This window comes from Oncorhynchus gorbuscha, linkage group LG10, assembly GCF_021184085.1.
Source record: "Oncorhynchus gorbuscha isolate QuinsamMale2020 ecotype Even-year linkage group LG10, OgorEven_v1.0, whole genome shotgun sequence".
Classification (NCBI taxonomy): Eukaryota; Metazoa; Chordata; class Actinopteri; order Salmoniformes; family Salmonidae; genus Oncorhynchus; species Oncorhynchus gorbuscha.
Genome location: NC_060182.1, coordinates 44,484,434 through 44,511,706, shown reverse-complemented (window position 1 = coordinate 44,511,706; position 27,273 = coordinate 44,484,434). Strand labels below are relative to the sequence as shown.

Sequence of the window (27,273 nt, the reverse complement as noted above, 5' to 3'; positions counted from 1 at the left end):
CAATGAGGCCAAAGGAATTGTCCGTAGTGCTCCGAGACAGGATTGTGTCGAGCTACAGATCTGGGGAAGGGTATCAAAAAATGTCTGCAGCATTGACGGTCCCCAAGAACACAGCGGCCTCCATCATTCCTAGATGGAAGACGTTTGGAACCACCAAGACTCTTCCTACTGCTGGCCGCCCGGCCAAACTGAGCAATAGGGGGAGAAGTGCTTTGGTCAGAGAGGTGACCAAGAACCCGAAGGTCACTCTGACAGAGCTCCAGAGTTCCTCTGTGGAGATGGGAGAACCTTCTAGAAGGACAACCATCTCTGCAGCATTCCACCAATCAGACCTTTATGGTAGAGTGGCCAGATGGAAGCCACTCCTCAGTAAAAGGCAGAGGACAGCTCGCTTGGAGTTTGCCAAAAGGCACCTAAAGGACTCAGACCATGAGAAACAAGATTGTCAGGTCTGATGATGCCAAGACCGAACTCTTTGGCTCAGTGAAGTTATCCTCGCCAGGTGAGTTATTATTGAAAGATTTTAAAACAGGGGTGTCAATAATTTTGACCCCTACCTTTTATGAGACAAAAAAAAAGACTTTTTAAGCAATCTTTCTCTGAGCAATTGTATTAGTGTAAAATAATGGAATTTCCAAATTGTTTGTAGCATACAATGTAGCTCAGTATTCAATTGAGCAATTTCTGCTCATGTTTATCAAGGGTGTCACTAATTTCAGACCCCACTGAATATAGTGAGTTGATGCAAATTATTTTTCTGTTTCTAATATGTATGTCTATGCTTTATTTAACAATTTAGCCAGAGGATGAAAATGTCACTCTACACTTGCAATTATATATATATATATATTTTGTCATTTGACAGGTCCATTAACCCAGCTTGTCTTCAGTTACTTATATATGTGATTTGTGTCCCTAGGCATGCACTGTTTTTCACATTGCCTTTATGCCCTTAACATTCTTCAAAATCATGCTAACTTGAATATTTTGTGTGACCCTAGGAGGCCAGCTCTGATAATGATGAGGAGGAACAAGGAGAGTCTGACAAGAAATCCAAGAAGACAGCGGAGGTTATCAAAGTCACGGAGAAAATGGTTGAGTGGAGAGCTGCAAACATTTTTCTACAGACTGTCCACCAAGCATAGACTTCCACCTTGACCTCTACCAAACTTTAGGTGTAGTAATGAGAACAGACTTGATCCCATACGGATGCAGGCTGCATGATGGTCCTTATCACTAGCCCACTTTACGGGATTGTTTTCTTCATGATAGAATGGTACTTTAATTATCCCATCTTCCACCTCAAACATCTGGGCTACCTACCTCAAATCAAATCAAATGTATTTATATAGCCCTTCGTACATCAGCTGATACCTCAAAATGCTGTACAGAAACCCAGCCTAAAACCCCAAACAGCAATCAATGCAGGTGTTGAAGCACAGTGGCTAGGAAAAACTCCCTAGACAGGCCAAAACCTAGGAAGAAACCTAGAGAGGAACCAGGCTATGTGGGGTGGCCAGTCCTCTTCTGGCTGTGCCGGGTGGAGATTATAACAGAACATGGCCAAAATGTTCAAATGTTCATAAATGACCAGCATGGTCGAATAATAATAAGGCAGAACAGTTGAAACTGGAGCAGCAGCGCAGTCAGGTGGACTGGGGACAGCAAGGAGTCATCATGTCAGGTAGTCCTGGGGCACGGTCCTAGGGCTCAGGTCCTCCGAGAGAGAGAAAGAAAGAGAGAATTAGAGAGAGCATATGTGGGGTGGCCAGTCCTCTTCTGGCTGTGCCGGGTGGAGATTATAACAGAACATGGCCAAGATGTTCAAATGTTCATAAATGACCAGCATGGTCGAATAATAGTAAGGCAGAACAGTTGAAACTGGAGCAGCAGCATGGCCAGGTGGACTGGGGACAGAAAGGAGTCATCATGTCAGGTAGTCCTGGGGCATGGTCCTAGGGCTCAGGTCCTCCGAGAGAGAGAAAGAAAGAAGGAGAGAATTAGAGAACGCACACTTAGATTCACACAGGACACCGAATAGGACAGAAGTACTCCAGATATAACAAACTGACCCTAGCCCCCCGACACAAACTACTGCAGCATAAATACTGGAGGATGAGACAGGAGGGGTCAGGAGACACTGTGGCCCCATCCGAGGACACCCCCGGACAGGGCCAAACAGGAAGGATATAACCCCACCCACTTTGCCAAAGCACAGCCCCCACACCACCTGTAGCATAACATATTGAAAACATAACGTAATATGGAGTGAAGGGGCTTCTTCTTGGATGTTAAGAGTTGTAGCATGTATATAGTGTACCACAATACCAGGGCTTTTGCCCTTCATTCTCATCCTTATATCAGTCAATTTTTCCCCCTCCCCTCGCCTCCCCGTCTTTGTCTGTAGGATGAGCCTACACCTCACATCTTCAGAGAGGTCACACAGGCCTTCAAGGCTACCGTGGCGACCACCAAATGAAAGGGGGGGGGTATCTGTGTCGATACAAACTGGCTGATAGTGAACATAACCCATGAGTGTGCATGATCCCCTATTTAGTGACATCAACTGAATTTAGGCCTGTACACGTCCAAAGACCATGATAGAATTGTCTGTTTCTTTGTTTTCTTTCCAACAGTGTTCAACACCTTGGTCCTGTTCTGTATCCAAGACGTACACGTGGCTCTGCAGAGGATGCTGAACCTAAAGGCAGATAAAGACCAGAAGAAAAAACGAGCAAGGCTGCTGGGCCAGACGGCATCCCTAGCTGCGTCCTCAGAGCATGCGCAGGCGAGCTGGCTGGTGTGTTTACGATCATATTCAATCAATCCCTATCCCAGTCTTTTGTCCCCACATGCTTCAAGATGGCTACCATTGTTCCTGTACCCAAGAAGGCAAAGAAAACTGAACTAAATGACTACCGGCCCGTAGTACTCACTTCTGTCATCATGAAGTGCTTTGAGAGACTAGTCAAGGATCATATCACCTCCACCTTACCGGCCACCCTAGACCCACTTCAGTTTGCATAACGCCCCAACAGGTCCACAGACAACGCAATTGCCATCACACTGCACACTGCCCATCTGGACAAAAGAAATACCTATGTAAGAATGCTGTTCATTGACTACAGCTCAGCATTCCACACCATAGTACCCTCCAAGCTCATCAAGCTGGAGGCCCTGGGTCTCAAACCTGCCCTGTGCAATTTGGGTCCTGGACTTTATTACGGGCTGCCTCCAGGTGGTGAATATAGGAAACAACATCTCCACTTCGCTGACCCACAACACTGGGGCCCCACAAGGGTGTGTGCTCAGCCCCCTCCTGTACTCCCTGTTCACCCACGAATGCATGGCCATGAACGCCTCTAACTCAATCAAGTGTGCAGACGACACGACAGTAGTGGGCTTGATTACCAACAATGACAAAACAGCCTACAGGGAGGAGGTCCGAGTGTGATGTCACAAAAACAACCTCTCACTCAACAAAACAAAGGAGATGATCGCAGACTTCAGGAAACAGCAGAGGGAGCATCCCCCTATCCACATCGAAGGGACAGCAGTGGAGAAGGTGAAAAGTTTTAAGTTCTTCTGCGCACACATCACAGACAAACTGAAATGGTCCACCCACACAGAGTGTGGTGAAGAAGGTGCAACAGCGCCTCTTCAACCTCAGGAGGCTGAAGAAATTAGGCATGTCACCCAAAACCTTGACAAACTTTTTACAGATGCACAATCGAGAGCATCCTGTCGGTCTGTATCACAGCCTGGTACGGCAACTGCACCGCCCTCAACCGCAAGGCTCTCCAAAGGGTGGTGTGGTCTGCACAACGCATCACCGGAGGCAAACTACCTGCCCTTCAGAACACCTACAGCACCCGACGTCACAGGAAGGCAAAACATATCAAAGGACAACAACCACCGCCACGTTCCAGAAGGCGAGGTCAGTACAGGTGCATCAAAGCTGGGACCGAGAAGCTGTTTTTCATTCTGTATCTCAAGGCCATCTGCTAAACAGCAATCACTAACTCAGGGGCTGCTGCCTAAATTGAGATCCAATCACTGGCTACTTTAATACATGGATCACTAGTTACTTTAAACAATGCCACTTTAAATAATGCCACTTTAATGATGTTTACATATCTTACATTACTCCTATCACATGTATATACGGTATTTTATACCACCTATTGCAACTGTCATGAAGTTGGCCTGATGGGGGAGGATTATGAGCCCCGTAAATACCTTTCCCCCTTTCTCTCTCCCTACTCCACAGAGTGACTCTTGGAAAGTCCTTTGTTAACATAGAGAGAGTCTTATAAGATCAAAAGGGTGGGGATAGGAACCATATTTCGGTAATCCAACCAGCTGAAAATATGTGTTGGTACTTAAAGAATATGATGCAAGATCAGTTGTCATCTGAGACATTATTACTAATGATAGGATGACATAAACTGTATCTTGGAAAGTCTACACATTATAGTGATCAGATTCACATGGAATTGTTGTGCAATTTAAATGTTTAAATATCAAACTATTTGTGAATAGATTAAATGTAATTTAGCTTCTTAATGAGAGAACGTTTTGTCATAGAGTAAACTCTGCCAACTCAGTGGCCCCGCCCATGTGAACAGACAGTGGTTGTAAACTATGAAACACGGGCCTCTCTCCCAATCCTATATAATTCCCTTCACGAAAATGTAACTTTCTGTTCCAAGGATGTGTAGACTTGAGGTCCCCATGTTGAAAGGACAAAGACCACCTACAGAATTTAGCCAACCTTAGAGATTAGCATCGAATTTCAATGTGAAGGTGACGACCTACACGCCGGAAGGATGAATTTCGACTATACCAGCCAGAATATAGCATCAGCATATAGCATGGCAACCTGGTATGAACTTTGAACCCTTATTCACTAAAGAAGTGATACCTCCCAGCCGTTGCGTTAGTGCAGCAACTGTAGACGTGGGCTAGAAGAGGACGGACATGCCCTGGCATGCCCTGTTTCTTGTCTTACTGCACACAAATATTGTCAATCATCAGACTATTCTTGAGTTAGTGTCTTTACATATACTAAATAATATATGTGGAATTACTTTTGATTTAGAATGGACCATTATCATGCACTTGTCGGAACAGGGGCATGGGTAAAACATTTTTAAATAATCTATGCACTTAAATAGCGAATGGAGGACTCTTTTCCCATGGTTAATTGTAAAGCGCAGCAATGTGCTTAATAATAGGAAAGTTGATAAATATAGTAGGTCTAGCCTATAGAAAGCTGATGGGATGCTCATTTTAATAGAGGTCATCAAAACTCTCTTTTCTCAGGCAGTTGCATAGCCTACAGAAATGTTGTGCACCATGAGCGTATAGGCTCTCATAAAGTGTTTGATTCGATTTTTGATGACATTGCATTGATGTCCGAGTGATTCGAGGGACTATAGAGTGCTGACATTTTGTGCACAAATTTGTTTACATCACTGTTAGTGAGCATTTCTCCTTCGCCAAGATAATCCATCCACCTGACAGGTGTGTCATATCAATTAGCTGATTAAACAGCATGATCATTACACACCTTGTGTTGGGGACAATAAAAGGCCACTCTAAAATGTGCAATTTTGTCACACAAAACAATGCCACAGATGTCAAGTTTTGAGGGAGTGTGCAATTGGCATGCTGAGTGGAGGAATTTACACCAGAGCTGTTACCAAATAATTGAATGTTAATTTCTCTACCATAAGCCGTTTTTGAGAATTTGGCTGCACGTCCAACCGTCCTCACAACCGCAGACCACGTGTAACCACACCAGCCTAATGAAATACATTCATTAGGCCCTAATCTATGCATTTTACATGACTGGTAATACAGATATGCATCTGTTGGTACGGGTTCCGCTCTCGGTGGAGGGCACACTGGAAGAGGAGTAGAGTTGATTTGAGCATTCTGACCTTGCAGCGGCAGTCAAGCACCCAAGCTAACGTTGGCTAGCTTGCAAGCTGCTTCCAGACACAAATGACACCACTCTTTTATTTGCTTTAGCAGAGCTGGTTAGGCAGTTTTCATGTTATTCAGAGCATTGGTGACTGTAACAGTGCTGCTGGCAACAATTGAATTATGCTTTTTTGCCAACGTTTGCTGACACCGGCCATTTCATCATTCATGATTCTGTGCTCTGGTACACTCAGACGAGAGTGCTCTGAAAACGGAGTACATTTACATTTACATTTAAGTCATTTAGCAGACGCTCTTATCCAGAGCGACTTACAAATTGGTGCATTCACCTTATGACATCCAGTGGAACAGCCACTTTACAATAGTGCATCTACATATTTTAAGGGGGGGGGGTGAGAAGGATTACTTTATCCTATCCTAGGTATTCCTTAAAGAGGTGGGGTTTCAGGTGTCTCCGGAAGGTGGTGATTGATTCCGCTGTCCTGGCGTCGTGAGGGAGTTTGTTCCACCATTGGGGAGCCAGAGCAGCGAACAGTTTTGACTGGGCTGAGCGGGAACTGTACTTCCTCAGTGGTAGGGAGGCGAGCAGGCCAGAGGTGGATGAACGCAGTGCCCTTATTTGGGTGTAGGGCCTGATCAGAGCCTGGAGGTACTGAGGTGCCGTTCCCCTCACAGCTCCGTAGGCAAGCACCATGGTCTTGTAGCGGATGCGAGCTTCAACTGGAAGCCAGTGGAGAGAGTGGAGGAGCGGGGTGACGTGAGAGAACTTGGGAAGGTTGAACACCAGACGGGCTGCGGCGTTCTGGATGAGTTGTAGGGGTTTAATGGCACAGGCAGGGAGCCCAGCCAACAGCGAGTTGCAGTAATCCAGACGGGAGATGACAAGTGCCTGGATTAGGACCTGTGCCGCTTCCTGTGTGAGGCAGGGTCGTACTCTGCGGATGTTGTAGAGCATGAACCTACAGGAACGGGCCACCGCCTTGATGTTAGTTGAGAACGACAGGGTGTTGTCCAGGATCACGCCAAGGTTCTTAGCGCTCTGGGAGGAGGACACAATGGAGTTGTCAACCGTGATGGCGAGATCATGGAACGGGCAGTCCTTCCCCGAGAGGAAGAGCAGCTCCGTCTTGCCGAAGTTCAGCTTGAGGTGGTGATCCGTCATCCACACTGATATGTCTGCCAGACATGCAGAGATGCGATTCGCCACCTGGTCATCAGAAGGGGGAAAGGAGAAGATTAATTGTGTGTCGTCTGCATAGCAATGATAGGAGAGACCATGTGAGGTTATGACAGAGCCAAGTGACTTGGTGTATAGCGAGAATAGGAGAGGGCCTAGAACAGAGCCCTGGGGGACACCAGTGGTGAGAGCGCATGGTGAGGAGACAGATTCTCGCCACGCCACCTGGTAGGAGCGACCTGTCAGGTAGGACGCAATCCAAGCGTGGGCCACGCCGGAGATGCCCAACTCGGAGAGGGTGGAGAGGAGGATCTGATGGTTCACAGTATCGAAGGCAGCCGATAGGTCTAGAAGGATGAGAGCAGAGGAGAGAGAGTTAGCTTTAGCGGTGCGGAGCGCCTCCGTGATACAGAGAAGAGCAGTCTCAGTTGAATGACTAGTCTTGAAACCTGACTGATTTGGATCAAGAAGGTCATTCTGAGAGAGATAGCGGGAGAGCTGACCAAGGACGGCACGTTCAAGAGTTTTGGAGAGAAAAGAAAGAAGGGATACTGGTCTGTAGTTGTTGACATCGGAGGGATCGAGTGTAGGTTTTTTCAGAAGGGGTGCAACTCTCGCTCTCTTGAAGACGGAAGGGACGTAGCCAGCGGTCAGGGATAAGTTGATGAGCGAGGTGAGGTAAGGGAGAAGGTCTCCGGAAATGGTCTGGAGAAGAGAGGAGGGGATAGGGTCAAGCGGGCAGGTTGTTGGGCGGCCGGCTGTCACAAGACGCGAGATTTCATCTGGAGAGAGAGGGGAGAAAGAGGTCAGAGCACAGGGTAGGGCACTGTGAGCAGAACCAGCGGTGTCGTTTGACTTAGCAAACGAGGATCGGATGTCGTCGACCTTCTTTTCAAAATGGTTGACGAAGTCATCTGCAGAGAGGGAGGAGGGGGGAGGGGGAGGAGGATTCAGGAGGGAGGAGAAGGTGGCAAAGAGCTTCCTAGGGTTAGAGGCAGATACTTGGAATTTAGAGTGGTAGAAAGTGGCTTTAGCAGCAGAGACAGAGGAGGAAAATGTAGAGAGGAGGGAGTGAAAGGATGCCAGGTCCGCAGGGAGGCGAGTTTTCCTCCATTTCCGCTCGGCTGCCCGGAGCCCTGTTCTGTGAGCTCGCAATGAGTCGTCAAGCCACGGAGCGGGAGGGGAGGACCGAGCCGGCCTGGAAGATAGGGGACATAGAGAGTCAAAGGATGCAGAAAGGGAGGAGAGGAGGGTTGAGGAGGCAGAATCAGGAGATAGGTTGGAGAAGGTTTGAGCAGAGGGAAGAGATGATAGGATGGAAGACGAGAGAGTAGCGGGGGAGAGAGAGCGAAGGTTGGGACGGCGCGATACCATCCGAGTAGGGGCAGTGTGGGAAGTGTTGGATGAGAGCGAGAGGGAAAAGGATACAAGGTAGTGGTCGGAGACTTGGAGGGGAGTTGCAATGAGGTTAGTGGAAAAACAGCATCTAGTAAAGATGAGGTCGAGCGTATTGCCTGCCTTGTGAGTAGGGGGAAGGTGAGAGGGTGAGGTCAAAAGAGGAGAGGAGTGGAAAGAAGGAGGCAGAGAGGAATGAGTCAAAGGTAGACGTGGGGAGGTTAAAGTCGCCCAGAACTGTGAGAGGTGAGCCATCCTCAGGAAAGGAGCTTATCAAGGCATCAAGCTCATTGATGAACTCTCCGAGGGGACCTGGAGGGCGATAAATGATAAGGATGTTAAGCTTGAAAGGGCTGGTAACTGTGACAGCATGAAATTCAAAGGAGGCGATAGACAGATGGGTAAGGGGAGAAAGAGAGAATGACCACTTGGGAGAGATAAGGATCCCGATGCCACCACCCCGCTGACCAGAAGCTCTCGGGGTGTGCGAGAACACGTGGGCGGACGAAGAGAGAGCAGTAGGAGTAGCAGTGTTATCTGTGGTGATCCATGTTTCTGTCAGTGCCAAGAAGTCGAGGGACTGGAGGGAGGCATAGGCTGAGATGAACTCTGCCTTGTTGGCTGCAGATCGGCAGTTCCAGAGGCTACCGGAGACCTGGAACTCCACGTGGGTCGTGCGCGCTGGGATCACCAGATTAGGGTGGCAGCGGCCACGCGGTGTGGAGCGTTTGTATGGTCTGTGCAGAGAGGAGAGAACAGGGATAGACAGACACATAGTTGACAGGCTACAGAAGAGGCTACGCTAATGCAAGGAGATTGGAATGACAAGTGGACTACACGTCTCAAATGTTCAGAAAGTTAAGCTTACGTAGCAAGAATCTTATTGACTAAAATGATTAAAATGATACAGTACTGCTGAAGTAGGCTAGCTGGCAGTGGCTGCGTTGTTGACTTTGTAGGCTAGCTGGCAGTGGCTGCGTTGTTGACACTACACTAATCAAGTTGTTCCGTTGAGTGTAATAGTTTCTACAGTGCTGCTATTCGGGGCTAGCTGGCTAGCTAGCAGTGTTGATTACGTTACGTTGCGTTAAAAGAACGACAACAATTATCTTTGATACACAGACGGCTATGTAGCTAGCTATGTAGCTAGCTACGATCAAACAAATCAAACCGTTGTGCTGTAATGAAATGAAATGAAAAATGTGATACTACCTGTGGAGCGAAGCGGAATGCGACCGGGTTGTTGAGTGCGGAAGTTCTATTCAGTAGACGTTGGCTAGCTGTTGGCTAGCTAGCAGTGTCTCCTACGTTAAGGACGACAAATAGCTGGCTAGCTAACCTCAGTAAATTAAGATAATCACTCTAAGACTACACGCTCTAAACTACACAATTATCTTGGATACGAAGACAGCAAAGACAACTATGTAGCTAGCTAACACTACACTAATCAAGTCGTTCAGTTGAGTGTAATAGTTTCTACAGTGCTGCTATTCGGTAGACGGTGGACGTATGCTAGCTGGCTAGCTGCTGGGCAGATAGCAGTGTAGACTACGTTAGGACGACGAAATACAAGTTGCAATAGAAGTGCTGACTGTTTCACTATGTTGTCCTCTTTCTTTTCCTTTTCTTCTGTCCTTCTTTTGTCCTTATTTTGTCTTCCTTTCTTCTGTTAACTAGATATTTTTTGTTGTTATTCTTTGTAAGCTAGCTAGCTTCTTCCAGGAGAGTCCCTAGCAACTGCTTAGCAACAAGTAAACAATTCTGCTAGCAATTCAGCTAGCTAAGATAACTGTACAATTTTATGAAAAATAGTTAATTTTTCAAAAGCCTGTCTTTTTGGTTTGTTCCTTGTTTTGTCTTCTATTGAGTCTTGCAGTTTTCTCTTGATTTTTTTGATGTACTTCACTCTAAAAAACCATTTAAATCTCAATATATACAGGAGCTCATTTTTCAGCAAGAGTAGATAGCCAGAGCGAATTTACGAAAGCACCCGAATGTCCATTGAGAACGCACAATGACTATACCATTTAATAACTAAGCTAATGATAACAGGAATAAGCAAGTCAATAAATGTTGGGTAGTTAGCCTATAGTTAATATACTGGCAAGTTTGATGTATAAGCAGCCAACTAACATTAGGTAGCTAGCTAACATACCGGAACATACTGCTGTAATGATATGCTATGTGGTTCATAAAGACAGCATAGCTAACAAATTGTCAGAAAACATAACGTGTAAGGTAACTTATTTGTTAAGTCATTACTTTATTACATTGCTTAACATTTGTCATAATTAGTTAAAGCAATGAATTTGTATCCGCTCTGGTTGTACTTTGGCTGCATATTTTCCGCCATTTTCTTCAAATCTGAAAATGATGTGTAGCCACGCCCATTTCCTGAAGAATTGCATTATGAGCCCTATAGTATGGAAATAGTGTTCTCCGCGTGCATACTTCATATTTTGGTGACCACGTGTAACAACACCTGCACAGGATCAGTACATCTGAACATCACACCTGCGGCACAGGTACAGGATGGCAACAACAACTGCCCGAGTTACACCAGGAATGCAATAGTCCGCAATAGGCTGAGAGAGGCTGGACTGAGGGCTTGTAGGCCTGTTGCAAGGCAGGTCCTCACCAGACATTACCGACAACAACGTCGCCTATGGGCACAAACCCACAGTCGCTGGACTAGACAGGACTGGCAAAAAGTGCTCTTCACTGACGAGTCGCGGTTTTGTCTCACCAGGGGTGATGGTCGGATTCACGTTTATCGTTGAAGTTATGAGCGTTACACTGAGGCTTGTACTCTGGAGTGGGATCGATTTGGAGGTGGAGGGTCCGTCATGGTCTGGGGCGGTGTGTCACAGCTCTGCCATGGCCAGCGAAGAGCCCGGATCTCCGTCCCATTGAGCACGTCTGGGACCTGTTGGATCGGAGGATGAGGGCTAGGGCCATTTCCCCCAGAAATGTCCGGGAACTTGCAGGTGCCTTGGTGAAAGTGGGGTAACATCTCACAGCAAGAACGGGCAAATCTGGTGCAGTCCATGAGGAGGAGATGCACTGCAGTACTTAATGCAGCTCGTGGCCACACCAGATACTGACTGTTACTTTTGATTTTGACCCCCCCCCCCTTTGTTCAGGGACACATTATTAAATTTCTGTTCATCACATGTCTGTGTAACTTGTTCAGTTTTGTTCAGTTTATGTCTCAGTTGTTGAATCTTGTTATGTTTATACAAATATTTACACATGCTAAGTTTTCTAAAACTGAACGCAGTTGACAGTGAGAGGACGTTTCTTTTTTTGCTGAGTTTAAATCCATAATCGCTCTATAATCGCAGTATTAGTTTTTGTGTATTACTATCTGCAAACAGCAAGTTGTTGCTCAAATAAATAATGTTAGCCACTAATGCTAATTGCTAGCTAAATAAATATAGTTAGTCAGCGCAAACGTAGCTAGCTCTCTAATAGAGCCTGATACCATTGCTGTTGTATTTTAGCTACTCAAAGCGACAGTAATCGAAAACATTTTAATTTAACATGAATTAGGGTCCACTTGGTAAAAGCTGCGAAACACTTTGGTTCCTACCCTGTCACAATAGCCCCTCCCTGGCATTTTCATTCTTTATCATGTCAAATAACACTGTTTTCAAAGTGCCCACTATATTCCAAATTTGGTGGAAGTTTTATTGAGCTGTATAAGACAATCAGAATGGCCAAAGCCCCATTAAAAAGGCATTGAATGTATTATTACCCTAGGGCCATGCCCTACTCATAAAGCATATTTAGAACTTTTATTATTCAACAACCGCAAATATTGTCAACCTTTAAAAAAATATTGTGGTGATATTTTAGCCATATCGCCTGGTCCTATCCCCATGTTCCTCAGCTCCACTCTCTCTTCCCCCACCATGTTCCTCAGCTCCACTCTCTCTTCCCCCTCCATGTCCTCTCAGCTCCACTCTCTCTTCCCCCACCATGTCTCTCAGCTCCACTCTCTCTTCCCCCACCATGTCTCTCAGCTCCACCCTCTCTTCCCCCACCATGTCTCTCAGCTAAACTCTCTCTTCCCCCACCATGTCTCTCAGCTCCACTCTCTCTTCCCCGACCACGTCTCTCAGCTCCACTCTCTCTTCCCCCCATGTCTCTCAGCTCCACTCTCTCTTCCCCCACCATGTCTCTCAGCTCCACCCTCTCTTCCCCCACCATGTCTCTCAGCTAAACTCTCTCTTCCCCGACCATGTCTCTCAGCTCCACTCTCTCTTCCCCCACCATGTCTCTCAGCTCCACTCTCTCTTCCCCCACCATGTCTCTCAGCTCCACCCTCTCTTCCCCCACCATGTCTCTCAGCTAAACTCTCTCTTCCCCCACCATGTCTCTCAGCTCCACTCTCTCTTCCCCCACCATGTCTCTCAGCTCCACCCTCTCTTCCCCCACCATGTCTCTCAGCTAAACTCTCTCTTCCCCCACCATGTCTCTCAGCTCAACTCTCTCTTCCCCACCATGTTTCTCAGCTCCACTCTCTCTTCCTCCACCATGTCTCTCAGCTCCACTCTCTCTTCCCCCACCATGTCTCTCAGCTCCACCCTCTCTTCCCCCACCATGTCTCTCAGCTAAACTCTCTCTTCCCCCACCATGTCTCTCAGCTCAACTCTCTCTTCCCCACCATGTTTCTCAGCTCCACTCTCTCTTCCCCCACCATGTCTCTCAGCTCCTTCAGCCCAGTCCAGATGTCAGGCTGGTTGGTCAACTGTTCAACATCACTCTCCCTGCACGCTCTCCCTTCACTGTGACCCTGTTGAGTGATGTCATTCTCTCTGACCCCGCCACTCTCTCCCCGAGCCCATGCTGCAGCACCCTCCATTCTGAAACAATGCCTCTTCAGAACTAAAGCAATCTATTGGGCTCAGTCCTCATCTTTATCTTTTTACATTGGTCTTGGTGAACCAATGCATGGGAAGTTGAAAAGGTGGCATCAGTGCAACATACACTACATGACCAAAAGTATGTGGACGCGAGCTTGTCAACCATCTCAATCCAAAATCATGTGTATGAATATAGAGTTGGTGCCCACTTTGCTGCTATAACAGCCTCCACTCATCTATGAAGGCTTTCCACTAGTTGTTGGAACATTGCTGCGGGGACTTACTTACATTCAGCCACAAAAGCATGAGTGAGGTTGGGCAATGATCTTGGGCGATTAGGCCTGGCTTGCAGTCGGCGTTCCAATTTATCCCAAAGGTGTTCGATGGGATTGAGGTCAGGGATCTGTGTGTGGGCCAGTCAAGTTCTTCCACATCGATCTCAACAAACCATTTCTGTATGTACCTCACTTTGTGCACCGGGGACATTGTCATGCGGAAACAGGAAAGGGCCTTCCCCAAACTGTTGCCACAAATTTGGAAACACAATCGTCTAGAATGTCATTGTATGCTGTCGCATTAAGATTTCCCTTCACTGAAACTAAGGGGTCCGAACCATGAAAAACAGCCCCAAACCATTATTCCTCCTCCACCTGACTTTACAGTTGGCACTATGCACTGGGGAAGATAGCGTTCTCCTGGCATCCGCCAAACCCAGATTTGTCTGTTGGACTGCCAGATGGTGAAGCGTAATTCATCACTCCAGAGAACGCGTTTTCACTGCTCCAGAGTCCAATAGCGGTGAGCTGTATATCACTGCAGCTGACACTTGGCATTGCGCATAGTGATCATAGGCTTTGTGTGCGTGAGGCTGTTCTTGTGCTGACATTGCTTCCAGTAGTGAGTGTTGCAACCAAGGACAGAGGATTTTGACACGTTAGGCGCTTCAGCACTCAGCCATCCGGTTCTGTGAGCTTGTGTGGTCTACCACTTTGCGGCTGAGCTGTTGCTGCTCTTAGATGTTTCCACCTCACAGAATTTACAGCTGAATTTACAGCAGCCCTAGCAGGGCAGACATTTGACAAGCTGACTTGTTGAAAAGGTTGCATCCTATGACGGTGCCATGTTGAAAGTCGTTGAGCTCTTCAGTAAGGCCATTCTACTGCCAATGTTTGTTTATGGAAATTGCATGGAGCTGTGCTCGATTTTATACACTTGTCAGCAACGGGTGTGGCTGAAATAGCCGAATCCACTCATTTGAAGGGGTGTCAATATACTTTTATGTATATATAGTGTATCTTCATTATTGCCTAGTCATATGGTCAGGTGCTGCAAAGAAGTACATAAAGAAAAACTGGCCCAGAGCAGACTGGCGCGTGTTGCTCTTCACTGTGATCAGAGATCTATATCAATACTATGCATGCAAGTCTCTCTTGGCTAAAAGTATCGGAGAGATCGACTCCATCACTTCTTATTTATATAAGTAACGATGTCTTAAATTCAGAATTGTTTTCATAGTCAATTTACACACAGCTCTGACACGCACCTACCCCACCAGACATGGCACCAGATTTTCACAGTCCCCCAAATCCACAACAAATTCAAAAAACTCTACAGTATTTTCTAGAGCCATGATTGCATGGGAGCTCCTATTCATTTGAAGGTAGCCTAGTGGTTAGAGCATTGGGCCAGTAACTGAAAGGTTGCTGGATCAAATCCCAGAGCCGACAAGGTCAACACCTATCATTCTGCCCCTGAGCAAAGCAGTGAACAGCAAACCTGGTATCAAAAATCTGAAAGCAACACCTCCCCTGTTTGACCTAGATAAATTGTGTGTATGTGTTGATTTGTAGGCTGTGACATTTTAAATGTATGCAGTTATCTTCTTGAGCTTTTCTTTTCTTATTAATATTCTGTAATATGCAATGTTTTGACCCTAAGAAGAATATCTGCTAATGGGGATCCTAATCAAATAGCAACATTTGGAGAACATAGTCAAGGACTATGTGTGACATAAACGTCAACAGGCTCATGATTATGAGGTATGATATTGGACACTAGGAAGTACAGTGATATTAAGTGATATTAAGGAATAATGTTATTCATAAAGGTTTTATTGCGTGGTCAAAGTGACATATTTAACATAGGAGTCAAGGGTTCCACTTTTATTTCCGACTATTGGGACAAATCGTTAGAAAAGCAGTGATTTCAAAAAGCTTGTTACAATATTTCCATGACAAACTACGAATGGAATGTAGATCGGTGCTGATGTTCATTTTAAGGTGTCTGTGTCCTTGTGTGTCTCTGTGTGTGATCGCTGCAGGAGACATACCAGTCGGTGTATAACTGGCAGTTTGTCCACTGCCTGTACCAGACATGCCACAAGAGGTCTCTTCACAGTCCCCAAGTCTAGAACAGACTATGAGAAGTGCACAGTACTACATAGAGCCATGACAACATGGAACTCTACTCCACATCAAGTTACTGATGCAAGCCGTAAAATTGGATTAAAAAAAACAGATTAAAAAACACCTTATGGAACAGCGCGGACTGTGAAGGAGCATAAACATAGGCACAGACACATGTACACACACACACACACACACACACACACACACACACACACACACACACACACACACACACACACACACACACACACACACACACACACACACACACACACACACACACACACACACACACACACACACACACACACACACACACACCATAACATGGGAACCATACACACATCTTCACATGGATTTAGAACTGTAGATGTGTGGTGGAGTAGGGGCCTGAGGGCACACAGTGTGTTGTAATGTTCTGAACATTTTTATATTTTTTTTGCTGGACCCCAGGAAGAGTAGATTCTGACTTGGCAGCAGCTAATGGGGATCCATAATAAATACAAATACCTGTGGCGTCGTTTTCTCAGCACGCTGCACCCCAGCAACGTCCTGCAGCCCCTCATCTATCCACTGTGCCAGGTCATAGTGGGCACCATCAAGTGGATACACACACACACACACACACACACACACACACACACACACACACACACACACACACACACACACACACACACACACACACACACACACACACACACACACACACACACACACACACACACACACACACACACACACACACACACACACACACACACACACACACACACACACATAAATTATGTTTGGCCTGCTATAGAATTTCTTAATCTCTATGTGGCTCTCGAGCCTAAATGTATTGCCTACCCCTGCCCTAAAAGCAAGTTGTACTTCACACTTCAACCAGCAGGTGGTAGTGTTAACCACTGAATCTGTGTCTGTCTTGCTGTGCAGGCTGGTGCCCACGTCATGCTACTACCCTCAGAGGATGCACTGTGTGCGTGGCCTCACCCTGCTCTCTCGCAGCACACACACCGTTGTGCCTGTTCTGCCCTTCCTACTGGAGGTAAGAGCCATATCCACCCATCACCATCCTGAACCTACCTTATTTACCAGATATTCCCAAACTGTGGTACACAATGCCATCTGGCCAAATAAAAATGTGATTCACATTTAACTTTTTTTTTAAAGAACATAGAATTTTTTCACATTTTCAAACAGTCCATTTATATTTTCCAGCGGACTATACATTTGGGTATACATCCAAAATAAAATTAAACCATCTAGTGTAACAACACAACATGGTAGCAGCACAAAACATGGTACAAACATTATTGGGCACAAACAACAGCACAAAGGGAAATAAGGTAGAGACAACAATATATCAAGGCAAAGCAGCCACAACAGTCAGTAAGAATGTCCATGATTGAGTCTTCGAATGAAGAGATTGAGATAAAACCGTCCAGTTTGAGTGTTTATTACAGCTCGTTCCAGTCGCTAGCTGCAGCGAACAGAAAAGAGGAGCAACCCAGGGATGTGTGTGCTTTGGGGACTTTTAACAGAATGTGACTGGCAGAACAGGTGTTGTATGTGGAAGATGAGGGCTGCAGCAGATATCTCAGATAGGGGGGAGTGAGGCCTAAGAGGATTTTATAAATAAGCATCAACCAGTGTTCAGTGAAATAACACAATGTCAAATACAGGTAGCCTAGTCAAATAATTAACATCCAATCACATTAACCGCTACTCTCTCGGGGGAATTCCACTAACGGTCTGTATGTAGCCAAACGTAGCTGCTGCTCATGTTGTTATTACTGATGGCGCAAAAGCCATGACAGGGAGACAGAGTGGTATGGTAACATTCGTGCAAGCAGTTGCTCCCGATGCCACTTGGGTACACTGCAGCATCCACCGAGAGGCTCTTGCTGCCAAAGGAATGCCTGACAGCTTAAGAGACGTTTTGGATACTACAGTGAAAATGGTTAACTTTGTTATTAAAGCAAGGCCCCTGAACTCTCGTGTATTTTCTGCGCTATGCAATGATATGGGCAGCGACCATGTAATGCTTTTATATAACATACAGAAGTGCGCTGGTTATCAAGGGGCAAAGTATTGACACAATTTTTTTAATTGAGAGACGAGCTTAAAGTTTTCTTCACTGACCATAATTTTCACTTGTCTGACCACTAACATGTTTCTCACACGACTGGCCTATCTGGGTGATGTTTTTTCTCGCCTGAATGATCTGAATCTAGGATTACAGGGACTCTCCGCAACTATGTTCAATGCGCTGGACAAAATTGAGGCTATTATTAAGAAGTTGGAGCTCTCCTCTGTCTGCATTAACAACACACAGGTCTTTCCATCATTGTATGACTTTTATGTGCAAATGAACTCTAGCTCACGGACAAGGTCAAATGTGATATAGCGAAGCACCTGAGTGAGTTGGGTGCGCAATTACGACGACACAAACAACTGGATTCGTTATCCCTTTCATACCCTGCCTCCAGTCCACTTACTGATATCTGAACAAGAAAGTCTCATCGAAATTGCAACAAGAGGTTCTGTGAAAATTTGATTTAATCAGAAGCCACTGCCAGATTCTGGATTGGACTGTGCTCAGAATATCCTGTCTAGGTAAATCGTGCTGTTAAGACACTGATGCTCTTTGCAACCATGTACCTTGGAGGCACGTGGCCTAGTGGTTAGGGTGTTGGGCCAGTAACCTGAAAGGTTGTTAGATCGAATCCCAGAGCTGATAAAGTAAAAATATGTTGTTCTACCCCTGAACAAGGCATTTAACCCACTGTTCCCCCATAGGCTGTCATTGTAAATAAGAATTTGTTCTTAACTGACTTGCCTGGTTAAATTAAAATAAAATAAAAAACCTATGTGAGAGTGGATTTTTGGCCCTCACTAACATGAAAACAAAATACAGGCATAGACTGTGTGTGGAAAATTATTTAAGACTGAGACTCTCTCCAATACAACCCAACATTGCAGAGTTATGTGCATCCTTTCAAGCACACCCTTCTCATGAACCTGTAGTGAGTTATCCACAATTTCCGATGAACAAATAAGGTTTTATATGTAAGATGGTTAAATAAAAAGCTAAATTATTGATTATTATTATTTGTGCCCTGGCCCTATAATAGCTCTTTGTCACAACCCAGCTTGTGGGAAGTGACAAACTCACACTCATTCATATGTTTAATAAATGTATCATATAGTGTGTGTGTGTGGCAGGTTTACAATGAACCACTGCTCTATACTAAGGGTCCCCCACCTTCCCCCAACAGCACTGCCCTCTTAGGCCTTTATTCACAAAGCGTCTCCCTGTGGAGGTGCTGATCTAGAACCAGTTTTGCCTTCTTTACTTTATAATGAATATGATTACATGGACAGGAGGGACCTGATCCTAGATCAGCACTCCTACTCTTAGATACTTTGTGAATACGAGCCCTGAAGGATTTCGCTCCAACCCTAATCTAGGTATCACACCTAAATGAACTGGTAATATGCTCAGCGGAATAACCAGTAGCATTGCATAACCAGTAGCTCACTATGAGGAGGGTTGGCCACCCCTGCCCTTAGCACTTGTGTAGCCTTGATCTGAAGGGGTTGATTAGATGTGAGAAATACAACAAGAGGACAACATTTGACAACAAACCCAATGGAAACAAACAACTGGGGTGGGAGTTATGCAACATTTTCTCAGGTATCAGTGGAAAACACAGTCCAGTGTATCAAGGCAGTTAGCGAGGTCTCAACGGCTAACAACTGCATAGGCTCGGAACGATGAGGGGGAGGAAGTACATCTGAGGGTTGTGTGTGCGCGTTACAAACCTTTGTTATCAGGGTAAGGTCGCAAACTGTCAACATGTTTGACTGTGTGCGTGTGGGTTTGGCTTTGAGTATATGTGGTGTGCATACCCATATATGTCTTAGTGAGTGCTAGCCTCCTGTGGTAAGCTAACAGGAGAACGGTAGTATGGAGGCGACAGCTTGGTTTTGTGGGAGTGGTCACCGTGATGGTCTGGTGTGTGTGTGTGTGTGTGTGTGTGTGTGTGTGTGTGTGTGTGTGTGTGTGTGTGTGTGTGTGTGTGTGTGTGTGTGTGTGTGTGTGTGTGTGTGTGTGTGTGTGTGTGTGTGTGTGTGTGTGTGTGTGTGTGTGTTGATGGTCTGACCAAAGTGATAAAGACCAGGCTGTGGTTTACTCTACTCCTAACGTGCTCTGCAGACCACATCCTCTCTGCCTACGGCACAGTCGTCCACCCTCCAGCACACACACTCCAAGAACCCCTCACAGCGCACAGTGTTTATTCATGATGCACCCCACTGCCTGTTTATTCATTTTTTTAACTGTTCCCCTCGTTAAAGAGAAAAGAGGCTGAGGTGCGCGCTGCTACTGTTTTAATTAGAGCAGCAGAAAAGCACCCCCCTCGTCCTCCCCTGTTTGTGTGTGTGTGTGTGTGTGTGGGTGGGGGGGTGGCCGGCTGCGACATAGGCAGAGAGGATGTGGTCTGCAGAGTGCATTAGTAAACCTGTCAACCTGCACGCATTTTGCATACCATGCACACAATTTGAGGTCAAAGTACTCTGGTACAAAAAACTACCCAAAAATAGGCTTCTAGTTGGCACATTGTGGTAACTGTAACTGTCTGAAGTTGGAGCTGAGCCTTTCAGAGGACTCGGATGAGTAGAAAGAAAACTAGTTCTCTGCTCAGGCTCACTCCTGTAGTCATAGTACTATTACTGCTTTTCCTCCCTCTACCTGGATGGCAGCTCTCCACTTCATTCGTTGATTCCACAGGGTATGTCAAATGGAGAACAAACTGGTTGCCAAATACATTTTCCAAAATGATATGTGTTAGTCAAGCACATAACCACTATTATTTTGTAGTTAGTGCCTTAGCTAAGGCTTACCCTGGCAGGTAGACCCTGTAAAATAGCACATTTCATATGATTTGATGTCTGTAGTAGGTGCGAGCGCATAGACAAGCAATGAAACGTGCAGTGCTGTAGTAGTTCAGTACGCATCACTGTGTAGATGGAAGCAGACATACAGTAGCAGAGAGCTGTTCCGCTAATATCATCCTTCACAAAAAATGTATTCAGGCTATTAAAGATTAGCAGGCCTACGTTAATGAATCAGTTCATCTATCCTCTTCATATAGCTAGCTATATGTCAACAGTAGGCTGCTAATGGTGTGATAATAGTTCGCCAATTACGACAAGGCATGTTGAATGAATGGTAGTCTAGTAGTCAGTTTGATTTGATGGATTAGGTCCGGGATGGAGAACTGAAACAAGCTCCTATAGGCCTAGTTCAGTTGTTTCATATTACAAAAAGCCTACAGAAAACTGTCTTCATTGAATCCAGTAATTGAATTATTCTGAATTTTCTCCCCGAAAACAATTAAGCCAGTTGACATTTTCAGTCGACTATCCACATAAATACGCCTATTATTTAGAATAATCATTACCCCAAAATGTAACCTACAAAATTTGAAAGCGTCATTGAGACACTTCAATTTAATTTAGGATCAAAAAATACTTCTGTCTTGGTTACAGTGTTTGATATATTTTAAGACGCTAGGTTTCAGCGAATGTCGGTTACAGGTTTGTCAAAAATGCTAAATGCTACAACTTGACTGACCCCATCCGGACCTCCCCCCTAGCAAACCTTAGGCCTACAGTCGTGACCAAAAGTTTTGAGAATGACACAAATATTAATTTTCACAAAGTTTGCTGCTTCAGTGTCTTTAGATATTTTTGTCAGATGTTACTATGGAATACTGAAGTATAATTACAAGCATTTCATAAGTGTCAAAGGCTTTTATCGACAATTACATGAAGTTGATGCAAAGAGTCAATATTTGTATGTTGACCCTTCTTTTTCAAGACCTCTGCATTCCACCCTTGCATGTTGTCAATGAACTTCTGAGCCACATCCTGTCAGATGGCAGCCATTCTTGCATAATAAATGCTTGGAGTTTGTCAGAATTTGTGTGGTTTTGTTTGACCACCTGCCTCTTGAGGATTGACCACAAGTTCTCAATGGGATTAAGGTCTGGGGAGTTTCCTAGCCATGGACCCAAAATATCGATGTTTTGTTCCCCGAGCCACTTAGTTATCACTTTTTCCTTACGGCAAGGTGCTCCATCATGCTGGAAAAGGCATTGTTCGTCACCAAACTGTTCCTGGATGGTTGGGAGAAGTTCCTCTCGGAGGATGTGTTGGTACCATTCTTTATTCATGGCTGTGTTCTTAGGCAAAATTGTGAGTGAGCCCACTGTCTTGGCTGAGAAGCAACCCCACACATGAATGGTCTCAGGATGCTTTACTGTTGGCATGACACAGGACTGATGGTAGCGCTCACCTTGTCTTCTCAAGCTTTTTTCAGGATGCCCCAAACAATCGGAAAGGGGATTCACCCCAGTCCTCAGCAGTCCAATCCCTGTACCTTTTGCAGAATATCAGTCTGCCCCTGATGTTTTTCCTGGAGAGAAGTGTCTTCTTTGTTGCCCTTCTTGACACCAGGCCATCCTCAAAAAGTCTTCCCCTCACTGTGCGTGCAGATGCACTCACACCTGCTGCCATTCCTGAGCAAACTCTGTACGGGTGGTGCCCCGATCCCGCAGCTGAATCAACTTTAGGAGACGGTCCTGGCGCTTGCTTGACTTTCTTGGGGGCGCCCAAGAAGTCTTCTTCTAGTTAGCTAGATGAAGAGAAGCCAATTACCAAGTACCCATAACAGTCTATAAATTACAATTCATACTGAGGCAGTCTTCTGCCAACATTATTAGACTAAAAAAAGGGCCTAGGCAAATGTGTACATTGTGGGATCATAAAAATGTGTCAAGTTTGGCATGTCTGAGTTAGGAGCAGAGCGTAAACCACAGCCTGGTCTTTATCGCTCTGGTCAAACTGTGCACATGCACACGGGAACAAGCGGTCACCTCCCATACTGCCCTTTTCGTGCTAGCTTACCACAGGACGCCAACAAACGCTAAGACACACTCCATATACAATAACAAACCACACCATCATACATACTTTGTGTGTGTGTGTGTGTGTGTGTGTGTGTGTGTGTGTGTGTGTGTGTGTGTGTGTGTGTGTGTGTGTGTGTGTGTGTGTGTGTGTGTGTGTGTGTGTGTGTGTGTGTGTGTGTGTGTGTGTGTGTGTGTGTGTGTTGGGGGGTATACGATTTGGAGCTTCCTGCTACAGTGGCCCCCTGTACACCCCACCCCCAGGCGACCACCACCACATCCGATGTCTGTACAGACAGACCTGGCCAGGAGTGCTTCCGCTCGCCTAGTGTCAACGACCTCACATGCACACACACACAGATACACAAATGAAATATACAGTTTTTGGTCAATCCAGTACACATAAAACACACAATGTGATATGCAACATGATATCAGTAAAAATACAGAAATATAGCACTGGCACATAATGTGCTGATTCTGAAGGACATGCACAATATAATTCGCATTTGTTCATTTGGATCCCCAGTAGCTTTTGCAGAAGACACAGCTACTAAAGGGTCACATCCCCAGGGGCACAGAAAAACTCACTCAAAAACCACCAAGCATATAGTGTTTGATGGGTTGTAGTTTTTAATTATATGCTTTTTTACGGACTGTAACCTTTGGTCATATATTTGCATTGATCATTTATTAAAATGTCTGTCGGCAGGAACCTCAATTCTTTTTCCATTGTACGAGCCCCGAACTAAAGGATGGTGACGTCCTGGCTTGTGTGTTTTTGAGGGCAGGCACTGTCACTGGTGTTTTGATGATGTCTAACGTGTGTAAAGTTTTTGCTAATTTAGCATGATTTCTGAAGGCACACATTTTTCTGTTCTTTTGTGTGTCCTTTAGATCATCCGTCAGGTGGACTTTAACAAGAAGCCTGGTCGGATGAGTGAGAAGCACATCAAATTTGATGTTATCCTGAAGCTCAGCAACACCAACCTGAAGGAGAAGGCCTAGAGGGAGGGTATTGCTAGTTGAGCATGTTAACAGAAATAGACTTGTATACAACAGGAGAAGACTTTGACTGGGTAAGTATTGCTAGCTTAGCATGCTAACTAGGCTTGTTTACCACAGGGAAGACTTAGACTGGGTGAGTACTGCTAGCTCAGTTAGCTTGTCTTAGCCATGGTGGGAATTAGGCTTAGTACTACTAGATTCATAGGTTGTAATGGCTAGGAAAATGTATTTTTAACTGGGAGGCCTAGTTTTGTCCTCAAGCAGGTCAATATAGTATCTTCTCATGACACTTGACCTCTTGATACTTGAATCATCTCAATTAGTAATCTAATTAGGCTACCAGTAATTAGGCTATAAAGGAGAATGTTGCTGTATTGTTTTATTTAAATGGCATGGCATTTGTTGTTGTGATTTCACTTGTTTTGGAGAAACTTACCCCAACCAGCGACTCACTTCCTCATTGTGCAGTACGGGGGCTCTAAAAAAAACATGAAATGCTAAAAATACCCAAATACGTCCTTTAAGAAAGGGAAAAGCTCCCAGTACAGGTGATGTATGTCTTTTAGATCAGTGGTTCTCAACAGGTTTTGCCTCGGGACCCAACCGGGTTGTCTCAGCTGCGACGCAAAACTCACATCGCGGAAAAATAATAGCCAAAATACAATCTGGAAAACAATGTTGATGCTATATTGATGGTAAATGTGGCAAATATATGACAAGGGAACAACATTCCCACCTCTTTCATTGTCAATAATTGAATGTTACACATATTCTTGATGAAGAATGTTAAACTCACTGGTTTGAGACCACAAAAATCAACCAAAATAGTGCTGCTACCCAGCTAGCCATGAGGAATCGACCCAGAAGCGTCCCTCTTCCGAGAGGCCGGAACTGATTGAATTGGCCAGGAATCGGGTGTCGGACTTGGCCCGGAATCAAAAGGAATGACTGCCCAGAATTGACCCATGTACACTGGGCCGTTTCCGTCGGCATCTTACCAGAATGCACCCAGAAGCTGCCCGATGCAAATTTAAATAAATGTATACAAAATTATCCGTTTTAGTCATTTTAAATATGACTATTTTACATTTTATGCATACAAATTATAATCATCCACCCCCCCAAAAGAATATATGTTGGAGGAAACATCATACACCTGGTGACAGTGTCAGCATGCATGCACCTGGCCCGCCACAGCGCGATCAGACAAGGACATCCGGCCAAACCCTCCCCTAACTTGGACGTCGCCTCATGGGTCTCCCAGTCGCAGCCGGCACGAGTATCGAACTAGCATCTGTAGCAACGCAGTTTGCACTGCGATGCAGTGTCTTAGAGCACTGTGTCACTCTGGAAGCTCCACCCACAAGGTTTTTAATGCTTATTGTCTTGCACAAAGTATCAAAATACTAAAATACAACTTAAACAGGACTCTTAAAGAATTCAATTTAAATGGTAATTGTATTGTTTGATCACAGAAACAATGAGAAAATATGGAAAAATGTATAAATAATTAAACATTAATTATATAAAACAGCCAATGTAATCATCTGCCAGAGAGTAGCCCCAATCGTCCTGAGACCCAAGTAATACATTTGGGCCAGATAAATCGCACCGGAATCGGCCCGAGCCTTAAGTAATACATTTGGGCCAGATAACTCACACTGGAATCGGCCCGAGCTCAATCTCCGCATCCTAGCCATAAGTAATACTGCCTAAGGCGGCACAGACTCGGCTGAGTCTGACTCTCAGCCGAGTTCCCCGAAACTCAGCTGGAATCCACAGTGCTAGCTGGGTAATAGCTCTATATTGAAAATATGATTGAATCATGTTTTTTTGGGGGGGGATAAATTATTTGACAATTTTAAGTTCGCTATGACTTCTACTGTCACGTTTTATCAAGGTGGGTGGAATCAGGCGCAGAGAGCAGGTTTCAGATATTTGACAGTTTATTCTCCAGCGCACAAAAAACACGGTCAACCCAACACACAGGGTGAATAATCCAACACAGGATCAAAAATAGACCGGAGAATAAAACACAAGCACTACACCAAATGACATGAATACAAAAACAATCCCGCACAAAACAAGGGCGGGACAACCTACTACATATAAGGACGTTAATTAAACTAAAATACACACAGGTGAAACTATTAAGACAAAACCAATAGACAAACGAAAAAGGGATCGGTAGCGGCTAGTAGGACGGTGACAACGACCGCCGAGCACCACCCGAACAGACAGGAGAGCCAACTTCGGCGGAAGTCGTGACAGTACCCCCCCTCTGACGCGCGGCCCCCGCAGCGTGCCGCCACCGTCCTCGAGGACGACCCGGAGGACGAGGCGCTGGGCGATCCGGGTGGAGGCGGTGGAGAGCCAGACCCTGTCCCACGGTGCAAACACGGGGGCCTCACGGTGCTGGTCAGCGCTCCTCTTCTGCTGTTCTCCCGCTAACCATAGTGAGTCCTGAATGGCTTTCCTGGTGTCCTTGGAGCGCTGTACCCATTCCTCCACCACAGGAGCCTCGGTCTGGCTCTGATGCCATGGGGCCAGGACCGGCTGGTAACCTAACACACACTCAAAAGGGGACAAGTTAGTTGAGGAGTGGCGTAGGGAGTTCTGAGCTAGTTCAGCCCAGGGAACATACCTTGCCCACTCACCAGGCCGGTCCCGGCAATAGGACCGCAGAAACCTGCCCACATCCTGGTTTACGCGCCCCACCTGCCCATTAGTCTCGGGGTGAAAACCTGAGGTTAAGCTGATCGAGACCCCCAGTCTCTCCATTGACGCCCTCCACACTCTGGATGTGAATTGGGGACCCCGATCAGAAGCGATGTCCTCAGGCACCCCATAGTGCTGGAAGACACGGGTAAACAAGGCCTCCGCAGTCTGCAGGGCCGTAGGGAGACCGGGCAACGGGATGAGACGGCAGGACTTAGAAAACCGATCCACAACGACCAGGATCGTAGTACTTCCCTGGGACGGGGGAAGGTCGGTAAGAAAGTCCACCGATAAGTGTGTCCACGGCCGTTGTGGAACAGGGAGGGGTTGTAATTTCCCTCTAGGCAGGTGCCGAGGAGCCTTGCTCTGAGCACACACTGAGCAGGAGGAGACATAAAATCTCACGTCTTTAGCCAGCGTGGGCCACCAGTATCTCCCCCTCAGACTCCGCACTGTCCTCTCGATGCCAGGATAACCCGAGGAGGGGAGAGTATGAGCCCACCGGATTAGCTTGTCCCGAACCCCCCTCGGCACATACTGAGTCCCCACTGGACAGTTAGAGGGGGCCGGCTCAGACCGTGAGGCCCTCTCTATCTCCGCGTCCACCTCCCATACCACCGGTGCCACGAGACATGACGGTGAAGTGATGTGAGTTGGCTCAACGGACTGCTCCTCGGTATCATAGAGGCGGGACAGCGCGTCGGCTTTGGTGTTTTGGGAGCCTGGCCGGTATGAGAGGGTAAACCGGAACCTGGTAAAAAACATGGCCCATC

At 45.9% G+C, this 27,273-nt stretch overlaps 1 pseudogene; it reads left to right on the top strand.

Moving 5' to 3' along the window:
- Positions 1 to 429: 429 nt before the first annotated feature.
- Positions 430 to 27,273, top strand: part of LOC124046899 — a 66,428-nt pseudogene continuing 39,584 nt past the window's right edge.